The sequence below is a fragment of the Armigeres subalbatus genome, chromosome 1, assembly GCF_024139115.2.
Source record: "Armigeres subalbatus isolate Guangzhou_Male chromosome 1, GZ_Asu_2, whole genome shotgun sequence".
Lineage (NCBI taxonomy): Eukaryota > Metazoa > Arthropoda > Insecta > Diptera > Culicidae > Armigeres > Armigeres subalbatus.
The window spans coordinates 186,869,600-186,897,415 of record NC_085139.1 but is presented as its reverse complement, the minus strand read 5'-3'; the positions used below and the strand labels follow the sequence as shown (position 1 = coordinate 186,897,415).

Below are 27,816 nucleotides of genomic sequence, written 5' to 3'. Positions count from 1 at the left end.
CACGATCCTATAGGCGTCACCCACGGATTCGCGTTGGCTTTCCCTCGCACAGGTTGTCGAAGCACGCTCTCTTGCTGCTCCTTATGGCCTTGTTAAGGGCCAGTCTCGCAGCTCGAAACACTTCACGATGGACCGCTCTGCTTTCCTCCTTGAGTGCGGAGCTCGTTGCGTCATACGGTCTAGCCTTGAGGGGCAGGCTGATCATCGTAGGGCTGCAATTTTGGCACTCCACCAGTATGCCCGGGCGTCTGCCATTTCTTGGCAGGGCTCCTCGGCATAGTAGCGTCGCTACGCGCGTGATAGGACAGCTACCAGCGCATCTCCCTGCTTAGACTGTCGGTGTTGACTCGCCAGTCCCAGGGCCGCGGTGAAAACTTCGCTGTCGAAGTAGCGATGAGACTTCCACCCACGGACCTGACAGGGGATCACCCGCCCTCGGATGCTGCACACCATAGTTGATCTTGAAGCGAATTGTTAAGTCGAAGAGACCAGACCGGGGCGTGATAAACGTTACATCTATCCGCTGATTCCGGCCCCATTCCACACGGAATATGCTACTGGCGTCCGTCGTTGACAAAGCACTGCGTCCGCTGAAGTTTTGCCTTCAAGTGCCACTCGAGTAACGCTTGTCCCCTCTGATTTGGTGCAGCGGCTGCCCCATTCCACCGGCCCAAACATTAAAATCTCCCGCTTAAAACGAACGCAGGCTCCGACCCTACTTGGTCGGACGATAGCCCTGTAATCGATCATCTGGGTTGAATTGTTCCATTGGCCACCTTGGTGGGACGTAGCAGCTTCACAATAGAGACACACCATTGATGATCTTGGCTATATCGCGACACCCACTCCCGCGGAGGAGTGTACAACCTCTTGAACCAGGTATCTTCCTGTTGTGCGAGCCAGCTGACCCGTCCGCCACCCAGTTGTCATTGTCGGCAGGGACGTTGTACGAGGAGTCGGACAGGAGGGCTCGACTCGACTCGAGACCGACTGCCACAGCAGTTGCTGGGCAGATGCACAGTGGTTCAGGTTCAGTTGTATTACTTGCACGGCTTTTTCCTATTATGGCATTTCCAGAAGCGACACGCCAGGCCCGCCCATAACATGGTTCCGGGCCTGCTTCCTACTGGTGCAGATAGAGGCACCTAGGGTTGCCTTGTCGCATTCCTGCGCCTTGTGTCCCTCCTCGCCACAGCGACGGCACATCTTTGCTTCCGGTCTGGGGCCCTTGCAGTCCATGTAAGACTTGTGCCCGGACTCAAAGAGCACCAGTAGCACCTGTCCACTGAAGGGGACTGGAGCACGCTTACTGGACACTACCTCTCGACCAGCCGATCTTCAACTTCCTTTTCTCAGGTGACCTTTTTTGGCATCAGCCACCGGGTCAGCTTTGGAGAGTATCTCGGCTGATATGCGATCGACCCCTGGGGTTTACCTACTCGATTTCATGCTTTCTGTATGGCTGTTTGAATATCTAGCAGTGATGGAGTTTCGGTATTGGACGCGTGTTAAACGTCGGATCCTAGGCAGACCATGCCGAGGTGGTGGTAGCCTGGCTGCTACTCTTGAAAAAGAATCGAGTCAAGTACAGAGACACTGAAGGGAACAACGGCTTACTATTTGAGGGTCGAAATACGTATCTGTCAAAGATACACCAATTAAATGGGTGTGAATTCAATGGGGATGGCAAGTATAAACTCGTCTTAGGACAAGTAGAGAAGACATTCCACTAAAAAGCCTTCAAAATAATTTTCTTATTGAAAGAAGTTGTTAGAAGTGCTCGAGCCAAAGCGTTTCCAGCTGGTCAGTTGGAGTCGGACCAATAACTGACCATTCGCGGCTTTCTCACAGGCATCGTTGCATTCATCTCTTCGCCCCGCTAAACGTCGTGAGATATCGTAGAGGAGGCGAATATCTTCGGTTGCTGCGGCTCTCTTTCCTTCGTCGGCCAGAGAGTCCGCCCACGCCTCGCTTGTCCCGTCGATATGAGCGTTTTGCATTCCTTCTCCAGAGCTGGAGTATCGTTGACGGAGGCTGAGACTTTTGGCTCCTCTGTTTTTATCGCTCTTATCGCGGCTTTGGCTTCTCTCTTCGCTCCTCTATCTTCCTCCAGGTCTCATCGGTGATCCATTGTTTTTTGCTCTGGGTGCGCAGTTCGCCCAGATTTTTCTCGCTTCATGGTGACGCTGAGGCATTCTTGATGGCGGTCAAAATCTAGATCTCGATTGCGTGTGAACCAATTTTGCTGAAATTTTGACCCAGAGCTCAGAGTTATAGCAGAATTTTACCACGCCTGAATTTCGATCATATTAATTCATAGGGTAAAAAGAATTTTGGCAAAAAATTGATTTTATAATATCTTGAAAAACTACAACTCTAAAATACGCGTTTTTGCTGAATAAGTCAACTTCTATAGAATTCAAGATATTTAAAAAATATTTTTTGCCAAAAAGAATTCATTTTGGTATTACCGCAATAATTTTTAACTTTATGAATCAATATGGTCGAAACTCAGGTGTAATAAAATTCAAGTTTATATATCTGAAGCTCTGGTCAAATTTTCAGCAAAATTCGAAAGTTCACTGACGCAATCGAGATCCAGAATCTCCCAAAGTTGACAATTTTAGCCCTTATGAAAAAACGGCTAGTGGGCGTTTATTATGCCGGTCACTGTATATGCAGAAAAAACGAAATTCCATAATTTTCAACAATCAGGACCTAGAAATTGTCTCTCAAAAGCGCTATTTGGTCCTTCTATGTAAAGTTAGATTTTAAAGTAAACATGGAGTTTTTAATGCACTTATTGTACGAGAAAGGCTAAACGGGATTTTTCTCGGAATAAATATTTTACTAGCAAAATAATTATTCTTTCTGAGTATCTATTTATTTAAAAAAGGTATTTTATTTAATCTAAACGAAGTACGTAATAGGTAGAAGGCAGGAGCCTTTATTATGCATACAAATGATGCGTTTCAGTTATTATAGATTTTATTTTTCTAGTCACTTGTTCTAAACTGAAAAAATTAAAATTCTAGTCGAATGATGCAAACTCTTGTTTTCTCTATCGATGTTAAAGATACTAAATAAGCTGTCTAACACAAGCGACACTCATTCAATTATAATTGAACCGGTTATGCGGGATGTACAAGTTCCACAGCAATTTTGTAGTAAATTATTCGCGTCTTTGCATACCTGCTTCCTTCAATACTGAAACGCAGTTTATCGGCATAATGAAGTTGATCAAATATTCTTTTTGCAGCTTGTATCGTTATCGTTATTACATCACCAGTAAGACGTGTAAACTTTGGTTTTCTCTTCTATTTTATCTAGAAATCCATAAGTAAAGCGATAAGGAATAGTGCAAACAATTGGTAAATAACACCGCACCAAAAATATTTTTTTTTGCTATATCGAACACCATTACCTGCATAAACTTGAACTGAACAGCTGATTTATAATGCAGGACCGCCTTCGGTGTGTGTGGCTGGCAGTCGCAAATCACTGCCAGGGCAACTTCGTAAACCCGACGCCTGCTCCCGGTTTACAAACAGAAACCGGCAAGTCGTTCTTCAGACTAATAAAGTAATACTGCAAACAAATTGAAGTCGACTTGTGGTGACGGCGATAGCCGTTTTTTGTTCTTTTATGCACTCGAAAGCTTCTCCAACAGACGTACTTTACACTCCGCAAAGAGCAAAAGGTTGTAGAGTGTGTCCTATGACCTGCGTCTCGTCGTCAGCAGTCACGGACAGTGCAGCAAAAGGGATTTCTATTACACACTATAGAAATGCCTGCAACTCTCGCGCACGCGTTTTCTTACTTTCGATTATGCAACACACGACTATGTCATGCCAGAAATCGTCCCGTCGTCGCCACCGCCGACATCGTTAGTGAGCAGCCGTATCAACACTGATAGATTTCACCAGTGCTATCAACATTCAACATTTAGCCTCTGAACGGGGATGGGTGTGTTATCTTGATTCTCGCCGCAATACCTCCACCACAACTACTGTAGTGTAGATATGAATGGCAAACACGAAAATATCCGACACTCAGAACGAGCGATTGGATCGAGCGTGACAACTCTGACAAACGATACGATTTACACTAAGCCTTTGGTCCCTCATCTAACAACTGTTGCGGTAGTACCCGGTCGCGTTATCACATTCCCACTGCATACCCGCTTTCCGGCACCCTGAGGCGGACAATTACTGTTTACTGCGGGAGAAACGGTGGCATAGGTTGAAAAATAAGATTGTCGTCTTCCACCAGATTTTGTAAAGACCAAAACGACACATTTAGTATAGGTAATTCCCGTAGTGCACTACAATACAACACACAAGTTATCCATTTTTCTGTTAAAGAACTCGATGATTACTACTCGTTAAAATAATTTTTGAAAAAATAGCGTATACATCACTTTTTCAAATTACCGCAGTCAGGTTCTCAGCTAGTCAATCAGCAAAGGCACAGAGATGGCGGGCCTGATTACCCGTTTCGGTCGAAAGCATCCTCATGGAAATTTTCTTGACATTATGGGCCTGGATTAACGACAAATTTTTATTCATATGCCCCATTGTTCCAATGAAACCAAAGTCGAAAAACACAAATCGCATGAAAACGACCTTGGTCTTGGTACATATAATGTGGACAGTTGAACTCGATGTACTCGCTTACGAATTCGGAAGCTATATGATAAAAATATTTTCTACCGAATGGGTAGTGATTAAGTTCGCGCAATTTTTTGCCCTATCGCATTCGTACATCCGTCAAACAGTGCTGATTACACGTGATTCTCTGGCTCTAGCTCTTGTTGGGTGCGCGCAAGTTATCGTACGCAAAACTCAAGATCGTCGTCGACCACGACGGCATTGACGAAGACATCAACGTCAGTGAAGAAGAAGTGACTCATCGTTATACAGCGTCTCGGGTTCTGGTACACTCATGGCTTTGTGTTGGGTACTGAATTCACTAGCACGGAAAACTCCACTTTACAAGGAACGAAAACAAAACAGCTGATTCACAGCGAATGTAAATAGGTATAACGAGTGCATTAGGCTATCGCCACAAATAAAGCAATGGCTCATTTCTTTTAAATCACACACATAAACAGCAGTTTGATACGTTAACGTTATCAATCAAATTAGAACACTCATGAGACATTGGTACGGTGCACTGACAACATTATGGAAGTATTTTTAGAATATGCATGATATTTATCCGAAGTACATTCAAATGGCATTGGCAGGTGCGTCCTATTATCACCAGACGGGATTTTTGAAATATCTGGTTAGGTCAGAAATAAGTCCATCTTTATTTATGAACTTTCGGGATTTCGAATCTTCTACTTATTGGCATAGCATGTCCCACTAGGACATTGCCGCCTCGCAGCTTAGTGTTCACTTAGCACTTCCACAATTACCATTTTTGTATTCGTATATCATGAGGCTACACGATGGTACTCGTATGCCCAGAAGTCCAGACAATTTCCAACCTGAAAAAATTTCCTAGATCGAACTGGAAATCGAATCCAGCAACCTTCAGCATGGTCTTACTTTGTAGCTTTTACGAACCGAATCCCAGGATTTTTTTTTAATGCGCTAGATATCCGAGATAAGCAAAAAATATATTAAACCTATCATAAAGATTCAAGAAAATAAACATTTCTTCTTTCAAGTTCGGAGAAACTTATCACAGTGGCGCGACCATCATTATCATCGTCATTTGCCATTTACTAACTACTAAGTGTTGAAAACAATCAAATTGATTTCTGTCTCAAACAAGCAAGAACTGTAAAACAGGTACAGTAGACTCTCTACATCTCGATATTCTATATCTCGTCTCCTAAATACCACGAAAAATGGGGATAGAAGAAAAAGAGAACGTTGTTTTTGGTTTCCCGGCAACGAAATAAGGACTATGATTGGAAGCTCGGTACCTGGAACGAACCTGGACGAGTGAGCCTTCTGGCTCGTGAACTGCAGAAGGTTGGAGTGAACGTGGCCGCTATTCGAGAAGTGCGTTGGCCTAGATCCGGAGAACGTGAATTCCGAGCCGTGGACCACGACCAACACTGCATTCAAATATAACATTTAACACTGCGGCGCACGGTGGAGTAGCTAGAACAAATGGCTGGCGAAAACCCTTTCTCGTTTTTCGAACTTTTGCATAGTATTATATTTTAAGAATATTCTTCAATATTATCTCCATTTTGTGTCATTGAAATTTTACGTTTGTTCCTTATTAGTATTAATGACAACCTACCAAAAATCATGTTAATTTAATGGTTTTCAGCGTGTCGTAAGACAAAGGTCAGTTACCACTGCTGACTAATCTAAACAACACATATAATGTTAGGTTTATAGTACACAAAACATCATTTATAGACTGCCCTAGGGCCTCCATGAGTTGAAATGAATTATATTTAACATTAAGATATTATTTCATAAACATAAATAACATGGAGTTTTGCCATTTTTTAGCAAACTTCATTATTAAAAAAGTAGAAGTACTCCCTCGTATTCCGCTACGAGATTGTACACACATGAAAATATAGGCTTTCATCTTTCCATTGCGGGTTAAAGATCATCCGCACTCGTCCGCAAACGAATTTGCGAGTAACTTCAAAATAGGTTGTTTTCATATTTTCCGCCATTGTTTTCAACAGTATATAGGCAGAAAAATTCCGCAGATAGCTTTTTCTGGTTTTCAAGCATTTGACACATAGACATGATTGAATACAACAGTAACATACTCTGTTTTTTGTTATTCATTCGTTCATTTGGTAGGCTCAAATGCTGTAGGGCGTTACGGAGCCGATTAAAAAAAAACTTTTTAATACCATTTTGTAACCTAACCCTTAAATAATAATGTTAGTTTGGAGCATCTACTACTCATTTAAATCTCTACAAAGCATAGCGAATGCTCTATTATCTTTCATCTCCTTCCCACTAACCAATCTTATGAAAAATCTAAATATCGATTGTATTGAATTTGGCGATTGCATTGACAACAGATGTAAAACTCGATATAAATTAAATACATAATAGTTGATATTATGTAGACAAGTTGAAGCAAAGAAATAATATGGGGTAGGGGATAAAATGGGCAAGTGCCACTTCAAGCTAAATAGAAACAATTCGAATAAGCAGTCTACTTGGTCTTAAGTGAAGTAACCATATGAGGCAACCTTGTACATAGGACCAAAACAGGAAATAGAAAGAAACATTTCCTCTCCAAAAATAATCAATCCTATGTTATTGTAAGATGAAGATGTTTTAAGCAAAAAGTTTATGAACGACCCATAAGGGTGCAAAAACAATAGCCAGACTTTTGTTTAATCAATTTCAAATTTTACGATGCAACTGATGTTATGCTTGAGTAATCAGTGTTGATTGTACGTTCTGGGTAGCTTTCACTGCTAAAAATATAATAAACTTGTGAAATGGGGCTGAAAATCTAATGTTTTGTTTTGAATCGATTAATGTTTTACCTTTCTGTAATAGGCCCTTATAAAATGCTACGCGAGATTTTTCATTTTCCACGTTTCCCACGTGAATTAAGGATAAAAGTGTTTAAAAAATGAACTGTCATGGAGCTGTCCCTTCTGTATCAGTTTATAATTTCATTTTGAACATATCAAGAAAGGTCATTTCTCACTGGTAGGTGAATTTGCACCTGTAAAATGTTTCGAAAATCGATTGTTACTATGTTTTTGCATCATAAATGCAAAACCTACCAGAAAACGCTCGAAATATAATTTTGGCCCTGTTACCCATAGTGCGGCGGCGGAAAAGCAGAGCGTGGAGTTGGTTTCGTAGTGATGGGTAAGCAGATGAAGCGAGTGATGCGGTGGATACACATTAACGAACAAATCTGTGTTTTGATGATACGGGGCAAATTCTTCAATTACAGCCTAATCAACGCTTACGCACTGACAAACGATAAATCCGACGACGTGAAGGACACGTTTTATGAATGTCTTGATAAAGCCTATGGAGAGAGCCCAAGCATGACGTAGAAATTGTTATCGGAACATTAACGCTCAGGTCGGTAAAGAGGACTTTTTCCGTCCCATAATCGGTAGGGAGGCCTTCACTCCGCTACCAATGAAAACGACCTACGGCTAGTCAATTTCGCTGCTGTCAGAGAGATGGCCCTCAGTAGCATCTACTTTGCACGAAAGAACACTTGAAAGCACACCTGGAGACACCTAAATGGTGTAACTTAAACCAGATAGACCATGTTCTGGTGGATGGGCGCCATTTCTCGTATGTTAGCGATGTGCGGACATTCGGAGGTCCGAACATTGACTCTGATCACTACCTGATCGTTGCCAGTAAAATTCGATCACGTTTGTCAACTGTATTGAACGAAAGATCACAGCGAACGGTGCGTTACAATATCCAGCGATTGTCGGCGGAAGGAGTATCACCTGAGTACCACCAGAAGCTCGACAATCGGATAAGTGCAATCAACGTTAGCAACAACATCAACCATCTATGGGAGTCGATCTATGGAGCGGTGAGCACAACAGCACGAGAAGTGGTAGACACTGCACAGATACTATCCAGGACGGGTTGGTTCGATGTGGAGTGTCAGAGAGTGACAGACGAGAAGAACGTTGCCAGAAGCCGGAGCAGAATGATATGCGGAGGTTTGATGAGACTGTCAATGGCGTGCGGAGAAAGACAGCGCCATCTCCCGTCATGTGCAACGACCAAGAAGGGAATTTGCTGACAGATAAAACCGAAGTGGCTGCCAGGTGGGAGCAACACTTCGAGACTTTGTTGTATAGTAGAAGTGATGATGCATTGGTAAAAAGAATACATATTAGCGACGATGGACAAACTATAGAGTAGGGTGCCAATGGAATGTATGGGAAAAAAATTGTCATCGAATTTCAAAAAACGACATTGCTCACAAGTTTCATTACCCCAAAATATGACCCCATGCAAAATTTGAGCTCAATCGGACATGATTTAGGGGTGCCTAAAATTCATCAAAGTTTTGAAATTTTAAGCCATGAAAATTTTCCCAAGGGGACCAAAGGAAAAGTCGAAAATCGAATTTTTGTTTTGAATGCCAGATGACTTAAAAATGCGTCGAGATCCAATGTTATTAAAAACAAATTTGAAAAAAAATCGATTTTTTCTCTTATTAAATTTTTGGGATTTTTTCAGATGATGAAATTTTTTCATCGAGTTTTAACACTGAACGATACGCAAACGTTTTCGTAGCCAAAAATATCCCCCTATGCAAAATTTGAGCTAAACTGGACATGCTTTAGGGATGCTCAAAATTATTCACAAAAACTTTTTTTTCTCACTAGGGGGAAATTTTTGTTTTTTGATGCCAAAGGACTCAAAATGCATGAAACTTTGAAAAAATCGACTGTTTTGGTACTTTGAAAAAAATTCTCCGTCGTCCGGTGTTAAAATTCGATGAAAAATTTTTTTGATCATCTGAGTCCCAAAAATGTTCTAAGAGAAGAAACCGATTTTTTTAAATTTTTTTTTGTAATGACATCAGATCTCGACGTTTCATGCATTTTTAAGTAATTTGGCATCAAAAACAAAATTTGATTTTCGACTTTTACTTTGGTCCCACCTTGGGAAAATTTTCATGGGTAAAAATTTCAAAACATTGATGAATTTTAGGCACCCCTAAATCATGATAGAGCTCAAATTTTGCATGGGGTCATATTTTGGGGTAATAGAGCAATGTCGTTTTTTGAGAAAATGTCATTTTTATTGGCAGTAGGAAAGAGTCGCCTACACTAGATGAGGTTAGAAAATCTATTAAAGAGCTGAAAAACAATAAGGCTGCGGGGAAGGACCAGCTCTCGGCTGAACTTCTCAAATATGGCAGTGAGCAGCTTTATGAAGTTCTGCACCATATTATGTCGAAAATAAGACGAGGAATTGCCTGCTAGCTGGTTGGACGGCCTCGTTTGCCCTTTAATACAGGGTAGACTGAAGTGCATCAATTACCGAGCAATTAATTCGGCGTACAAAATTATGTCCCATATTCTGTTCAACAGATTGAGACCGCTTGAAGAGTCCTTCGTCGGCGAATACCGAGCAGGTTTTCATGAGGGCCGATCGACGACGGATCAAATGTTTACCCTGAGACAAATCCTTGATAAATTTCGGGAGTACAACTTGCAGACACATCATCTGTTTATTGATTTCTAGGCGGCATACGATTCAGTGAAACGGAATGAAATATGGCAAATTAAGCTTGAACATGGTTTTCCGGAGAAACTGATACGGCTGATTCGTATAACGTTGGCCTGATCGAAATCAAGTGTAAGTGTTGTGCATGAAATATCGACATCATTTGTTACCTTAGATGGATTAAAACAGGGTGATGCACTCTCGAATCTGATTTTCAATATAGCGCTCGAGGGAGCGATTAGGAGAGCTGGTGTGCAAAGAATCGGTACCATTATCACAAGATTGCATATGCTCCTGGGATTTGCGGACGATATCGCTATTATCGGGATTGATCGCCGTGCCGTGGAAGAGGCTTTTGATCCTTAGAGGGAGACAGCGAGGATTGGACTCATGATCAATACCAGCAAAACGAAGTACATGGTCGCTGGCAATCAACGTGGTTTCATTAGTGGTGGTGGTGGTAGTGAAATGGTGCTGGATGGTGGAAAGAAGAATTTGTGTATCTTGGAAAATTAGTGACGTGCAATAATAATGTTACCCGCGAGTTGAAGAGGCGCATTGCAGCTGCAAAACGGGCTTATTACGGACTTCGTAACCAACTTAAGTCCCGTAGTCTGCAAACGAATACAAAATTCGCGCTGTATACTATCCTGATTCTTCCGGTGGCTTCATACGGCCATGAAACATGGACGATGAAGGAGGCTGATCGGAGAGCTTTCGGCGTAAGGGCTTTGAGCGTGAGGTGCTGCGGACAATACTCTGTGGTAAACAGGAGAACGGTATCTGGCGGCGGCGCAAGAATTACGAATTGTACCAGGTGTATAAAGGGCTGGATATTATTAAGCTTATCAAGCGAAGATAATATTTAGAAAAGAACCCGTAAGAGGTCGCAGGCTTCATGGAAGGCCGCGTACACGATGGCTTTTTGCAGTTGAAGAGGACCTGATGGCGCTCAATGTTCAGGGCGACTGGAAGCGATTGGCTCAGGATCGAGTCCAGTGGAGAAGGATACTCCATTCGGCGTAGGTTCATCGAAAAGTTGTAGCCCATCAAGTAGTAAGGTTGTGAATCCAAAAAAATAGCCTTCGCCACATAACGATCATTTGCCTAGAGCAGCGGTTCTCAACCTGGGGTACTTTCGCTGGCCCTAGCGGTACCTCGGACAAAAATGCATAATGGCGGACGTATCACAATTCCAATCAGAGCTTATTGATAAAGTTTTGATAATTGTGTATTTTTTATTTCAAAACTTTGTCTTGTGCATAATATGCGTCACGATCAGTGAATCAAAGCCAATTGAACCCTGCCCTATTCAACCAGAATAGTGTATAAAGGGCTGCGGAAAAAAGATCAAACTGACAAAACGTTGAATGATCAAATTTAAAAATCTTCAATGCAATCTACCTGATCTAAACAAAATGTTGAATAATATGTTAGAAACATGTTTTTGAACTAAAATCTAGAATCTAAAGGTTCAGAAGTCTTCGTTTGAGAGGATGAAGGCTTTCTCAGAAAAAACTCAGTTGCTTTGTTGTAAGAGGATTAGAAGCATCCTTCTACGCTTATCGGAAGCCTTCTTCAGAGCAGCTCGAATGCGTGCTTTCAATATGTCCAAAAGCCTTCTTTCAAAAGGTTCGGAAGCCTCCTTTCAAGAGGCCTATTTCTCCTTCCAAGAATCCATGGAATGCTCGCTTTAATAGAGTCGGAAGCTCGGAAGGATCATTTCAAGAGGACCGGAAGCCTTTTTTCAAAAAGCTCGGAAGCCTCTTTTCAGTAGGCCGAAACGCCTGCTTCCAACCCTAGCAGCACACTTGTTCCAAAAAAGTTACTTCAACTTATATATGACCAGATTCAGTCACAATCAAGTTGCTGCAACCACTTTCGTTCGCTTTGTGTTGCTCGGGAAGAGGCCCGGAAGCTTCATTTTAAGAGGCCTGCAAGCCTACTTTCAAGAAGCCTCCTTTTAAGCTAAGAAGGCACCTTTTAAGAGGCTCGAAAGCCTACTTTCAAATAAATCGAAAGCCTACTTTCAGGAGTCTCGGATGCCTCTCTTCAAGAATCTCGGAATTCTTCTTCCAAGAGAGTTGGAAGCATACTTTCAAGGGGTTAAAAAGCATCCTTTAAAGATGCAAAGGAAGCCTCCTTTTAAGTAGCTCAAAAGCCCTCAAGTGAATCGGAAACATCATTTTAAGAGCCTCGGAATCCTCCCTTAAAAAATCTTGGAATTCTTCTTTAAAGAGGCTTGGAAGCATATTTTCAAGTGGCTCAGAAGCGTCCTTTCAAGATGCAAAGGAAGCTTCCTTTTAAGTGGCTCGAAAGGCACTTTCATGAGGTTCGAAAGCCATTCTACAAGAGACTCAAAAGCCTCTCTGCAAAGGGCTCAGAAACCTCTTATCAAGAGCTGCAGAAGCCTACTTTCAAAAGATTCTGAAGCTCCTTTCAAGATGCTCGGAAGCCTCTTTTCATAGGGGCCGAAATTATTATTTCGAGAGGCTTGGAAACTTACTTTCAAGAGGGGGTACCTCAATTAATGCAAAATTCGAAGGAATACCTCTCAAGAAAAAGGTTGAAAACCGCTGGATGATCTATTATAAAAATACGCTATAACAAAACTACTTCAGTTCTCGATAAACAGGAGAGGATCAATTCTCCCAAGGGATCAAGTCTACGAAGCAATTAAGTCTCCCCACCTTGCCCTACTGTATGAAGTTTGATAGTTATAAAAAAAATCGAAATCAGCTGGCCTTCGTCAATTAGCCAACGGTTTTCGGCTTAGCGAAGGGTCACTGTTCTGGGAAATCACGAAATGGCAACTATTAATGAATTTACTTTAGATGACGTTCTTCTATTATATATCGTGCTGCAGGCTGTAATAGGAAACTAACTAATGCTTCACATAAAACTTCACTGCTGAACAAAATTATTTGGCACAAATGTAATAACCAATTTTTTCCTCATAAATTAATTATTTTTGAATTTTATTGCAACATTCGCCATAATGTATTCTCGCTCCCTCAGGGATATATGTGAGAAAACAACAGAATCGACTTCCCGTACCCAAGACGTAATTATCGTATTGTTGCTCACTAGTTAACGCAGGGCTTGTCGTAAAAACCGATAAAACTAGACAATCTACGACTGTAAAATATTTCTGGATCTCGAGGAAAACGGGGAGAATAATTCACAACGGAATAAGTTGCAGCATATATTGATTTAAGGTGATTATACAATTAGTCCCTTGGTGAATTTGAAATTCACCACATATTTTCTCCCCATCCTTAATAGGTAAAATGAGACATAATACAGTGCTGAAACCAAAGTCGATTGTATAGCATAAGTAAGAAAATGGTTCTACGATTGTATCACCACTATGTGTGTTATGGTTCTGTCAATCCGAGCACTTGAAAATCGACTGAAAAAAGCACATGGTTTCCAAGATGGCCGATTTGTGGCGTTGTTGAACAACCACCTTAAGAGCAGGGGACTTTCGTAACACATCTGAGAACTAATCATGCTTTGAGATTTATTTTTCAATTATAGATGTTGCTGTGTCTTTCCACGAGGTACAGTAAAAATCCCAGTTACAAGTATAATGCAAAATCCCAGGTTTAGTAATACATCAGGGATATTTGATTGAGGTTGGGAATGGGAAGTAACTGAACTTTCGAACCTCTGTGACGAACGAGTTTTCCCCAAACGGTTGACGTTCAGCTTCTTATCATAGAAATTCCTTGCGGATTTGTTTGTGATAATTTGAAAAAAAAAAAAATATACTGTCTTTTCAAATTTTATTTTTCTTGCAAAAATAGAGCACAACTACATTCTTCGAGAAAACGAAGTAAGAACAATCTGGCAGCACTCCATGTCCATAAAACATTCGATTGTTACCATTATCGGTCGCACAACCCACATAATGCCGCGTGACCGCTATCAAACCAAATGCATGATTCACAGTTCACAGATGCCACATACTGGCTGATTGCATTGAATGTACAACGGGCGCTTTCATATAATATTAATCTCGAATCATGAGCATTCTGGAAAATTGCCCCTTGATCAACAATGAGTCCCATGACATGTCCTTGCGTAACTGCCAAATGTTGTTCAACTGGGGCACAGCTTATCAGCGATTGTCCCAACCCCTCGCCCGTGGACATTGATTAGCTATCGAAATTACGCTTACCATTATCGTATAATGAGATACAGGGGGACACCTAATGATAGGAAAACTTGTAACTTCGGGATAATTGGTGATATTGCTATCGTCTATAAAAAAAACGTTTCAAATGCACTGAGATGGTACAGTCTCTGATTAAGACCATAAGTGGAATGTGAAAAAATAATGTCTTTGGGCATTCTATGGTTGTTTCTGGTCAAATTTTGAATCTGCTTTTTCATCTATTTTTTAGGGATAAATTTCATTTTTCATAAGCATTCAAAAATTTTTTCTGACGTTTGCCATGACGCTTTGTTTCTTTCTTACAGTAAATGTACATGAATTGCGGTGATGTCAGCATGTGTCAGAGTGAATATGCAGAATATGCATGAAAAAGAGTTTAAAAGTCGCTACGTGGGCAACGGGCCTTAAAGTCTAATTTTGGGATTGAGATGGAGCTCAAGCAATCACCACGAATTTAAACAGAGAGATAGAGCATCAGTATTTATCACGCGTTACATGCGGCAATAAATGAAACTAATGGCACAGACAAACAGATGTGGCATCTCGAACATTTTCCTGAAATATTCTTCGCTCAGTTAATTTACCTGAACGGCCGTTGAATTGGAATCTCGTTAGTGTTATGTCTTTTTGTTTGTTACGTTTGGAAAGAGTGGTTGTGGCTAATTGCCATGTAATTGACAGTGTGAGCATTTGTCTTGGAACGTCGAAAATTTTGGAAGCTAGTTTTATTCGTCTGTTAAATTATTATTATTTAATATGATACACCATCAAATGTTCAAATTGAAGCAGATAATCTGGCTAATGAATGGGAAACGATTAGTGTAATATTGATGAACCCACCCGCTAAAAAATCGTTTACTCATTAATGGGTACTTTTTCTCTGCTATCTCGTTCTCTCTGATGAAAAATTTACCCATGTTGGAAGAGTAATAATTCAAATGAGTAGATCCACTTATTCTCCCAAAAAGAGTAAATTTTTCAGCAGAGGGAAAGAGATAGCAAAGAAAAAGTATCCATTAATGAGTAAAAGATTTTTACCGGGAACTGTTATATCTAACGTCCTGTTATTTATAAAAATATTGATCATAAGGTTTTCTCATAGTCCAGCGTTTTGATTTAATTATCTGTTCAAGCTAAATACGACCTGAGGAGGCCGATAAATATAAAAACCCAGAATAAACCACCTAGCGGTGATGGTGCCTTTCTCGTGTATTATAAAACAAGAAAATACATAAAAGTAACAAGAAAATAACATAAGAGAGGTAAAAATTGCACTTTAGGGAGATAGATTCAGCCATTTCCATCAATTCACATTTATTTGCGTTTATTGCATTCAGTATTGCAACAGTTAAAAAAAAATCGATTTTGAATTTTTTTTCCAAGGATGTACCCTTGGGAAAATTGGGGAAAAAATTAATGTTTTTTAAGTAACTCCAGAATGCAATGGCCGATTGGGCAAATTTTCAATAGCGAAAAATAAGGAAGGATTCCGCGTCGAATGCAACCTGTTGCAAGCAAATCGGATAAGGCTAAGTACAAAAAAGTGTGTCTCACATTTTTTTTGTACACACACACATACATACATACACACATACAGACATCACCTCAATTCGTCGAGCTGAGTCGATTGATATATAACACTATGGGTCTCCGAGCCTTCTATCAAAAGTTCAGTTTTGGAGTGATCCTATAGCCTTTACGTATACTTAGTATACGCGAAAGGCAAAAAGGAAATTGACTTTGAATTGAAAGACTATACCGTCTTTCGGCATTTGAAAAGGTTTTTTTTTGTCGTACTGTGTAATTGACATCAGATATTGTTCTAATCTAAGCTTTTATTGAACCAAACCGGAAACGAATGGCTTCAACACCCATAAGTTGAGATATTATGCAACGTATATGCCTATCATGTTTTTATTTTTTAACAACTATTCGTTAATATCTGATACACAAAAAGAGCGGCAGCTGTATGTACCTGTAAAAATGTTGAAATAGATATGTCATTGTGGTATTTCATTATACAGGGGAACTGTTCCGTTTTCCATCTCACTGAACATATAATCATCTCATCGCAAAATGAAGAAATAAAGCACCAATCTCGTCGCTCCTTTTTGCTCACACGCATGCTCACCGGTGAAACAAATCACAAAAATAAGAAACAAACCAAATTCCTTTCATTGCTTTGTTTTTGATGGGATTGAAATATGAGCTATGGGATGAAGTGCCGAACCGTTCCCCTACTTATAAGCATATGATATCACTTGATGATAATCATGACATGATGGGGCAATCCTGCTAACTGGAGGTTCCAACCGTAGACCGTAGATGGCAAGTTCGACTTTTAGTCTAGGGTGGCTTTGCGCATCTCGATTCGAACGAAATACTATCGAATCACGAAAACGACTCAAGTCGAATGAAAAACGCTCGTCACCTTTATTGCTTTCGAATGTGTATGTGTTCGAATATCACACGACCTTCCTTCTGCCAAGCTCCCGTATGAAGGGGGAGGGAGCTTGGCAGAAGGAAGGTCGTGTGATATGTGCCATCACAAATATTGCCCTCCGCTCGCTTTCAAATCGACTTCTATAAAAACATTCTTCATGCCTGCCGTATCCTAACGGAACTATCAATTCTATACTTTCGACTCTAATTCAATCATGAACATGTCCAAGTTTGGAAGATGATATTAGCATTTCCATATCATTGTCAATCACTCACCCATTGCAAACCGAATATACCTCTGCACTTGCCACGAGTTCATGCCGAATTTATTGGATTTTTGGGTTGGTATACGAGGGACAGATGTTCGTCTTGGTTAACGAGCTGCCAATGTGATAGATAGGAGAAAGCAATTGATATAATTTGTAATTGGATGTATGAAACGAGTTTTCATTTGCAATTTTAGCAGTTACTGCTAGAATAGTCAACCCAGTCAACCACATATCGTATAACAAACAGCAAATAAAGTCGCATTTGCGTCCATCAAAAATCTGAATCGCATTGTATATCAAACTTTGTCAGATTATTGTCAAAGGATGTTGTATTGAATGCATCGTATACGATTATTTTTACCGTAGTGAAAATCAATCGTAATTGTGTGAATAATAACTCGTAATGACTTATACTCCTTGCAATATCCTATATGAGTGCGATTGAATGTCTATGTGAATCGTAATACAATCGAAACCACTTCAGTCCAAACGGCTTGTTAAACTTTTAAGCAGTTGTAAAGATATAAATTGTGTAGTTTATGTTGGACAAAAATCCGAATTAGTACAAGATGTGCAGTATGGTGCAGTGGTAGAGTATCCGCCTGCAAATCCAAAGATCGCATGTTCGAGACTTTGGTGCTGGTAAGATTTTTTTTATTTTTCATATTTTTATGTATAATCGTAATACTGTTCTCATGATGTCGGGAAAAATCGTATAATAAAACTCGTATATACCTATATCGCCTCCACTTTGGTACGTATATAGCCAATCTGTGCATTATATACGATTAAGTTGGTTCTTATGTAATAACCTATATCAAGAGATATAGGTACCAAAATGTTGACTGGGAAGTTGAAGGAATAGGATAGAGATGGAAACGGCATGGAAGTCTATTTCCAGTTCAAGCGATTGCTAGAACATGAGAAATATAGAGAAAGATACAAAGTAGGAGAATGGAACGGACCTGGGTATAAGGCATAAGCAGTTGCCATATGACTACCAAGCACATCATGTTGCGAGCAAATCGAATAAGGCTAAGTGCAAAAATCTGCAGAGTTGCTTTTAGCATTCCAAAAGAAATTATTCGGAATATGCCAAAATAATTCCGATGTAAATTACTAAGAAGTTCCAATTGAAATCAGAAACAAGTCCATCTGAAATTCCAAAAAAGGACAAAAAGTAATAATTTCCTGCACAACTTCCCACGGAAATTGGAAAAAAATTAGTAAAGATTTCAAACAATGTTCAGTTGAATCTACGAAAAAGTCAAAATGACTTCCCGAAGATGATTGAATTCTCGATTAACTTTCGGAAGAATTTGTGGCGAAAATTCAAAATAAAATCGTTGGAATTCTAAAGATTTATTCTTTGAAATTCCAAAGAATTTCCTGAGGATAATTCCAAGACTCTTCCGTGGAAATTCTGAATAATGGCCCGAAGAAAAACAATTGAAAATCTTTTGGAAATTCTGATTTTTTTTTAAGTTTAGAAGTGTTCTCCTTGACTTGAAAATTTCAAAAACCTCTCATCGAAATGAAAAAGAATTTCTTGTGAAGATTCGGAAGAATTCAAAAGAAGCTTTGATAAAAATCAGATTTCCCAACGGCAGGGTTTGACTCCAAAGGAGAAAGAGAAAATCTCTCACTTATCATGTCTGCATAGTTTCTCGATAGGTAGTATACCGTGAGAGACGTTTTTCGGTAGCTGTTACGATATTGAATAGATTCGGGGGGCTACAATCCATGATAAATTTCTATTAATAAGCCTCAATTTCGGGGGGCACCGGTTCTGATGATGCATTTCAACTTGTTTTACGCATCTGTGCGAAAAAATATGGTCCCCCTTTTACGAAATTGGAGCAGCAGTGCGCTGATGCAAAAATGTCAGCGGTGTGATGCCAAAACCATCGACGGCGATGGCACGGCGGGAATTTGTTTTTTATATTGTGTGTTCTTTGTGGAAATTATGAATAAAGTCGTAATCGTTTATTTTTTTAGGACAGAAATAGGATCTTGACATGCACGTACATTGATTTATTGATGTGTACTTTTCGCATTGCTATTATAATTCACCAAGTATTAGTGTAAACAAAATAAAATTTAAAAAACCATGTGGTTCGGGAGATAAGCCCTATTCTCCCATGTGGCTTATCGTGGTCATTTTCCAAACTCCCTCCTCCCTCCTATATAACCAAGTGGTTTCTGCACGGGTCCAGAGTTATTAACAAAACATTGTTTTTTTGTTTGACCTTAGAAAAAACGGTTTTTTTCCTTATTAAATGAAGGGAGAAGTGAGATGTTCGTAGTGAATAGTGAAAAGTGAAAAATGAGATGTTCGAAGTAAGTACAGAGTAGTGAGAAGGGAGTACTGAGAAATGGACATGAGAACTGAGTAGTGAGATGTGTGCAGTAACAAGGGAGAAGTGAGTAGTGGAAATGATAAACGATAAGTGAGTGTTGAGAAGTGAGAAAAACAGAAGCAAGAGATGAGAAGTGAGAGATGATAATTAGGAAGTGAGAAGCGAGATGTTGAGAAGTTAGAAGTGAGTGGTGAAATATAAGACAGAAGAAGCAATAAAGAAGGAGGAAGAAATAAGAAGGAAGAAGATGAAATAACGAAAGAATAGGTAAGAAGAAAGGACTAAGGAAGAAGCAAGAAAGAAGAAGGAAAAACAAAGAGGTAATAAGGACAAAAAATTGTGAAGAAGAAAAAGGGTGGAAGAAAGTAGAAGAAAGAAAAAGAAATAAGGGAAAGGGTAAAGGAAAAGCAAGCAGACGAAACAGGGAAGAAGGAAGAAAAAGGGGAATAAAATGGGGTAAAGGAAGAAGAAAGAAAAAGAAAACACAAGGAATAAGGAAGTTGGGAGTAATAAGGATTAATTTCACAATATTCAATCCTCACATCTGACTTCTTACTTCTCATTTTTCTCTTTTCACTTCTCACTTCCCGCTCAGCACTTCACACTTCTCACTTTTCGCTTTTCACTTTGCGCTTCGAAATTTACACTTCTCACTTCTCATTTCGAATTTCTCACTTCTAACTGTTTCTGACCGCATTGAGTTAGCGAGGTGAAAATGCAATAGAAAATTACTTCGACTTAGAGAACATCAAGTAAATAAAGTATCGACTAACGAAAGGAACGCTGTATGGTAGATTCAAGGGACTTTGAATTTCATTGAGTTGGGAAAAAAAAACGGGTTAGGGAGATTCCACCTGAGTTGATCGATATATAACTTTATGGGTCTTCGGGTCTCCTATCAAGAAGTTGATTTTGGAGTGATTCTAAAGCGTTTGCAAACACATAGTAAATGAGAAAGTCAGCAATGAACAGCGGAAAATAAACACGTTCAGAACTTCAGATACGATACTGTATCATTGGTGATACACAGCTTGGTGTAAGGCATAATCTACTCGACTTGATTGTCCTGCTATCGCATTCGCATTCGATTTGTTAGTAAGTATATATGCTTGATAACGAAATAAATTAGTCTATCTATATTACTGTTTATGGCACATTTGTTAACAACTAAATAACAATGCACAATTAGGGGGATTTTTTTTTCACCTAGAAGGTATAGTAGCAACAAAGCGTCGTCAGCAAAGTTTATAGTTTAAGCTTTATTTTGATGTTTATTGCAATAGGTCCACTACATTTTGAGATAAAAATTTTAACTTCCGTATTTTCAATTTTAGCAATGTACGATGTTTCAGAAAGTTGTTCCTTATTAATTTTAATGCTCTTTGCTGAACAAACCATTGTTGAATATCATTTGTATCATTAGTTACGATAATTTTAAATAATAATGTAGAGCCACCACTATTTCTATTGGAGCTGAACCTGCCTTACAGATTTGTGTTTCCCTCCAGAAAACAAACTGGTTCGGATCGAGTGTCCAATTCACCATGACTAGATTGCAATCTAACGCCTCTGCAGAGCAAAATGAAAATCCAATCAAATACATTTTTTTCATAATTATAGAAGTCTAAGGGAAGGTAATCGATTGTGCTACTGCCGGCAACCGACCATCTTTCCCTACATAGTAATTAAATAATCACGAATACTAGAGTTAAGGCGCTGCACTTACACATAGGAAGTTTCACATTGGCTTCTGGGTGATTGAAAAAAGTGGACTTAAAAAGCTTGAAGAAAGCTAAGTTCAAGGAGGTTCTAATCTCGCGAAGTAAATAAAATGAATGTTAATTCTATCCGTCTTTCCTCGCTTGGATAGCTAATAAAGTGTCTGACACAACCGTTTTTGGATCCAGCGCATCAAAACAAAGTCATACCACGTAAGGCACTGTACCGCTGGAAATCCATACATGAAAGGAAGAGCGTGCTCATTGTTAACATAGGAGCGCTAATTAGCATAATTATTTCCATCCATGTCAAGCTATTATATTCAACTGGCAAATTGGCGACAAGGCGTACTAGACGTCAAGGTGGAGGGCGTCACTATGTCCAATTGGCCACAATCATATACTAACGTCATTTAGTTATTAGATTAGTGATGACAGTAGCGTGATAATATGTGAGGGTAGACATTCTACAGACGCTCTGGGGTCTACAATTAGACTTGCGAGCAAAGGTGTAGGATTTTCAATCCAAAGATAGCGAGTTGGATTCTGAGTCCAAGCTATGATGTTTTCGGGTGAAAAACATTCTCAGCTCACTTATCATAATTTATTTATTGTAGATGCCACACAAGATACATACTCATGCCCGCCATTGCATATAAAAGCTTTCAAATAATAATTGAAGAAATGCTAATAGAATAACGAAGTTGAAAAACAGGCCAAGTTTCAATTGGAATGTAGAGCCATTGAAGAAAAAGAAGAAGACGTTCTATAGTGTATTCGAAGCACATCGAGTGTATTCTTTTATATCATCTGAATTAGACACGAATTTTCCGAAACATTGTTTCGGATTAGCTTAAAATTGACAGATCAAAGAATTACGAGTAAAATTGATAATTGTTATACTTCAGACTGCCACTTTGAAACATACATGAGCACTACTATTAGAACTCTAGACCAACATTTGAAAAGGGCGTAACAGCCAAAATTTGATCTCTCCAGTATTTTGTCTATGTATATAGCTATGTATGTAGATAAGGAATCCGATGGAATAAATTTTGGCTGTTACGCCCTTTTCAATTGTTGATCTAGAACTCTTCTCAAAACCAACACATTGTCGTCTTAAATTTGTTATAGAATTATGAGGTTTATTCTGTCTCAACCCTTTTACAAGAGCGACAAGAGAATTATTTCTCGAGATCAAGGATGTTATCATTTAGTAATCTGCGTTCGATCATTTAGTAGTTTGTCAATAACTCATTCCAGAGGATTTTTGTAATTTTAAAATGTATTGGTGGACTTTTAGTGCGAAGGTTTTTCTACAACTTTTCTTAACAGGTCGATGTTCGAATTCCACGATTAAAAGAGTTACGATGCTAGTTGCTATACTTATACTAAAGGATAACAAAATATGCAATCATTTAGTCTAAGTTACTGCTACAAGCGCAATAGCTCCGTTATTAGTGAAATTCAAACAATGAACTGTTAGGCAGAGTTATAGATAAACCTTTGCACTCGAAGTTCACCATATAACACATTTTGAAATTTAGCCTCTGGAATGAGTTATTGACAAACTACTAAATGATCGAAGGCAGATTACTAAATGATCGATAACATCCTTGCTCGAGATAAGTATCACAGTAGTGTAACTACAATGGAAGTGTTATCTTTATTAATAGTCTCGCTATGGAAATCCGAATTTTACAATGATGTGAATATGACATTTCACACAAGTTCCCATTTGCATGTAGATTTTATAGTTCCGTTAGTATGCTGTGGTATACTGCAGGTATTATCACTGCTGGGACAACTATTTGGAGTTTTGTAACTAACTTTTACCCATTTGATAAAGCACCACTGTACACATTCTACCTCAGTTAGACAGTAGTTGGCTGACAGTATGGGTTGACTTAAAAGGGGGAGAGCACCAGAGATCAAATCTGATGACAAATAGTACCTAATACAATCTAAACGAAACTAGCGCTTTACACAGCCTACATATCAGCGTAAGAACGCGGTCTGCTGCGGTGCGTGGCAACCAGTGTTGTAAAATGTCATTTGCATTCGTTTGTATAATATTTCCAGAACTTGTTCAGAAGTTAGCTATCGGCTCTTGTGGTATGTCTAACTTATAGCCTTTTAATGTGCCTACAACATTGTCTAATAAGACATTGCTGTAAATATGTAATCTGGGGCGTGGGAGGCAAAATGTCATTCAAATGACATTATGTCAAATGACACGTAACATTTTGGAAAGTTTTCACTCTCCAGCCTCAGGTGTTATATTTAGAGCAATGTACCCTTGGACAAAAATATAGCCCTACTCAAGCGTTATGGGTAAATCCAAAAATATAAAGTAAATTTTGCTTCTGAAAAAAGTTATGAGCAAATTAGTCAAATGACATGCAGATGACATTTTACAAGCCTGGTGGCAACTAATGCCATTGGATAACGGTGCGCATTGGACATATCACATCACATGCCTTCGACATTGGACAGCAAAACTACGTTGAAGCGATTAATTCAAGTGGTGTTAGTAGAAATTCGACAAATAGCAGGGCGCTATATACTCAGCTGTTATCCGCTGCAGAAGAGGATGATTGCTGGCGCGACAACAGCAGCGACACTGTTTATTTCGATTGCAAGTAATATCCATATCCACACTACACTTCTGTTGGCGACTCGGCGACACAAGTGGGTGTCCAATGACATATAGTCAGTGCATCGAAAATGCCCGCAGTATATCATGCTTTCGAGTTAGAGGCCCAAATGCATTTTATTCCTGTGTCAATAATAATAACTTGATTATATTTTAATAACAATACAACAAACTATTCTTGGCATAATTTATGCTCGAAGCATAAGTGCGTAGCATGGATTATATATAATCAATGAAAGACCTGGTTTGAAAAGTTATCACTGTGTTGCAGCAAGTGTGGAACTAATTAGGGAGCGTTGTTCAATGTTATGAGGGTCATACGAGAATAATAACATTCAAAGTATCTACTGCCTTTGCCGGATTCGGACACCGAATGGGAATCGCTCTTGAGTAAGGTTCGGTTTCCTCACTCACTCATGCTAGAATAGATTTCTACAGCATCCATTTCATCGAGAGAATCTAAACTATGCAAAATAACGACTCCAGTGCAGTGTTGGTAGAATCTCAAATTATCAAATCTCATTGGCGATTCAAATCATCTTCTTTTTCTTATTGGCATACACCCCCACACTGGGACAGAGCCGCCTCGCAGCTTAGTGTTCATTAAGCACTTCCAAAGTTATGAACTGCGAGGTTTCTAAACCAGGTTACTATTTTTGCATTCGTATATCATGAGGCTAGCACGATGATACTTTTATGCCCAAGTCGAGACAATTTTCAATCCGAAAATTGCCTAGACCGGCACCGGGATCGAACCCAGCCACCCTGAGCATGGTCTTGCTTTGGAGCTGCGCGTCTTACAACACGGCTAATTCAAATCATGTGTGAGTCAAATCCCAGAGAATTGCTCATCATTTGAATTGCGATTTACATCATTGAAGGGTATTTACGTGTTATTAATTGCTGAACACATTGAATTAACTGTTTACGCCTAAAACAATGCCTTATAGCTTAAAAATTCATATGTAAATAAAAATACACGGCTTGATTGCCTTTTGACGCTTTTTAGAGCGAAATCATTTCTCGGTGAGTGAGTGAAGCTATGCGAATCTGTCCGAGAAACTCAAACGCGACACTCTCCCTACAGAATCGCAAGCGAGATAACTCGTGCATGAAGCTTCGATGATTGAGATTTAAGTATGATTATATCAACATTGCTCCTGTGATGGAGCAAAAATGTGTTATCCATCTTCCAATGTCAAATTTTGTTCATTTTTTGACGTAAACTTGACGTCTAAGGGCCGATGCCCACAAATCGTTTTTTTTTCAAGCTGCGTGCACGTCGCGTTCACGCAACTTAAAAAAACCGCTGCGTAAACTTCGGCCGTAAGGGAAAGGCTCGAATACAGGGTGTAAGATTTAAAAAAAATCAAAGTTAGGGATCGACACGAAATTATGTAAGATTTTGAACGTCCATAGCGCCTTTATATTCCGATGGATAGTTTAAATTTTTATATCAATCGACACTGAAACTCTCCACCAATGTGCCGGTTTCATTGCAACTTTTAATGAACGGTAGACTATTAAAAATTAATATGAAACACTTCAAAATATGTAGGCGCCAAAATGTAGGCAAAATTATTTGGGAAGCATTAACCACACTAAGTCGAATCTAACAGATGGAATCGATAAAGGTTGGGAAATAAATTTGGGTTCTTTAAGTGAAAATTTTAAATAGTCGTATCCAACAATTTTCATATTTTGAATTACGCCAGTTGTGTACGAAACCAGTGACATAGGCAATCGAATAAATTATCGTATAATATATTGGCGCTTATAATATTCACGAATGATGGCATTACATTCTTCAGTTTGATGCGAACTGTGTTACGTAGTTTACGTTGGGCGGTTGTGTCTTGTACATAATCCTTCTGTTTTTTTTTCTTCTCAGGCATTTAGATCTTTATACGATGCGCTATGATAAATAGTGGGTTCAATAGAGCAGTTTTCTTCGCATGCAAAACAGTTTATGTAATCGCAATACGCTACGTTAGATCAAAGCAGTTTTTTTATTCATATTAGTTAATATCCCGAGCCCTGCCCTTGAGATCTTCGAGTTTTTGCGATTTATGTCCATCATTTGGGGAATCATTGGTGGTCGTCTGTGGTTTGTACATATGGCACCGAGCTTCTTCCGCCCGATGCCATCATCATAATGTCCGTCTACTCTAAATAAAATTTTATTATGTCAGTTTTTTCTTCTGATATAACTTCTTCAATTTATTCCCACCGCTTTATAAAAAAAACAAAATAATCCACTGTCTAAGATGACTTCAGTACTTTTCATTTAATTCCACAATGTTTTGTTTTATTTCCAGATACGTATTTCGACCTCAACTTTGAGGCCTCACAGTTGAGGTCGAAATAGGTATCTGGAAAGACAACAAAACGTGGTGGAATTAAATGGAAAGTACTAAACTCGTTTTAGACAGTTGAAAACACTCGACTAAAAGAGCTTAAATATTTTTTCTCAGAATAATAGCAGTGATAAGTGTGAAAATGTGGAAAAGTCAGCATTGACCGGCTACCTTCTACCAAAACTGACCTGGCAGCACGCAATCTAGGAGGAGATTGGGCGACATAAAAACAATAAAGCCCTTGCTGTTGAAAAACTAACAGGAGAGCTGTTTAAATACGGTTGTGAAGCACTGACTAGAACGCTGCACTCGGTAATTACCAAGATTTGGGAAGAGAAGATTCTGTCGCATGAGCGGATGGAAGGTGTCTTGTGTCACATCTACAAAAAGAGCGATGAGCTGGACTACAGCAACTACAACGTAATCATATTGGTGAACGTCGCCTACAAGGTACTCTCCCAAATTCTCTGCCGTCAAATAGCACCAATTGCAAGAAAGTTCGTGGGATAGCACCAGACGGGATGCATGGACGAACGCTCTACCACCGACCAGGACTTCGCTGTACGCCAGATATTGCAGAAATACCGCAAATACGACGTGCTTACACATCCACTATTCATCTACTTTAAAGCCACATATAATTTCAAGCTCTATCTGGTAAAAGGGCGAATGTCGCAAGAGAGAATTCTCTTCGTCGACTTCCCCTCTTTTAAATAAAAGTGACAAGCAGATCATTTCTTTGCAGTTTATCACCTCAGAATGCAAGTTCGCATTGCTTTCTATCGTGCTGAGATGATAAACCACAAAGAAATCCGCTGTTTGTCACTTTTATTAAAAAGAGGGGAAATCGAAGAAGAGAATCCTCTCTTGCGACATTCGCCTTTATTCCACATCTTCTTCTTCTTATTGGCATTACATCCCCACACTGGAACAGAGCCGCCTCGCCGCTTAGTGTTCATTAAGCACTTCCACAGTTATTAACTGCGAGGTTTCTAAGCCAGGTTACCATTTTTGCATTCGTATATCATGAGGCTAACACGATGATACTTTTATGCCCAGGGAAGTCGAGACAATTTCCAATCCGAAAATTGCCTAGACCGGCACTGGGAATCGAACCCAGTCACCCTCAGCATGGTCTTGCTTTGTAGCCGCGCGTCTTACCGCACGGCTAAGGAGGGCCCCTTATTCCAGATAGAGCTTGATTAAATCGATAGAAACCAGCTATATGCACGAACAAGGATTTCCGGATAAACTGATACGGTTGGTCAAGGTGATGATGGATCGGGTGCAGGGTTTGAAGAAATCGCTTTCAATAGATAACGAAAAAATATTAAAGAAAGGCAAACACTGTTCCGAATCATAACAAGCCATGATTACAAATTTATCAAACTTGTAAACAAGTGCAAAAAACAGAATCAGATAGATAGCCCGCCCAGAGAAGTGATGATTCTCGCTTTTTTCTCGCTCATTTTGGGCCGATGCCCACGTAGCGGTTTTTCAACGCCACGTGCACGCAGCGTTAAAATAACGCTGGTGTGCATCGGCGTGGTGACGCTGCGTTACCGCTTTTTCCCGGTGCACACCTGCGTCTTTTTGACGCCACGTGCACTCTGCGTTGAAATGACGCTACGTGGGCATCGAGCCTTTGTGTTCAAG

General features: G+C 39.6%; 2 protein-coding genes across 3 annotated transcripts in view; both read right to left on the bottom strand.

Annotated features, from left to right (window-relative positions):
• Positions 1-27,816, bottom strand: part of LOC134205616 (beta-1,4-mannosyltransferase egh) — a 435,947-nt gene that overhangs the window by 386,235 nt on the left and 21,896 nt on the right. The gene's annotated exons all lie outside the window — the stretch shown is intronic.
• The window catches only part of LOC134205615 (beta-1,4-mannosyltransferase egh), a 188,030-nt gene that overhangs the window by 138,318 nt on the left and 21,896 nt on the right, over positions 1-27,816 (bottom strand). The window contains exon 1 of one of the 2 annotated variants that reach the window (XM_062681026.1): positions 3,425-3,999. The exons of the other annotated variant lie outside the window; for it this stretch is intronic. The gene's annotated coding sequence lies outside the window, so the exon portion shown is untranslated. Of the gene's footprint in view, positions 1-3,424; positions 4,000-27,816 lie in introns of those variants that run through there. 2 annotated transcript variants of the gene reach the window in all.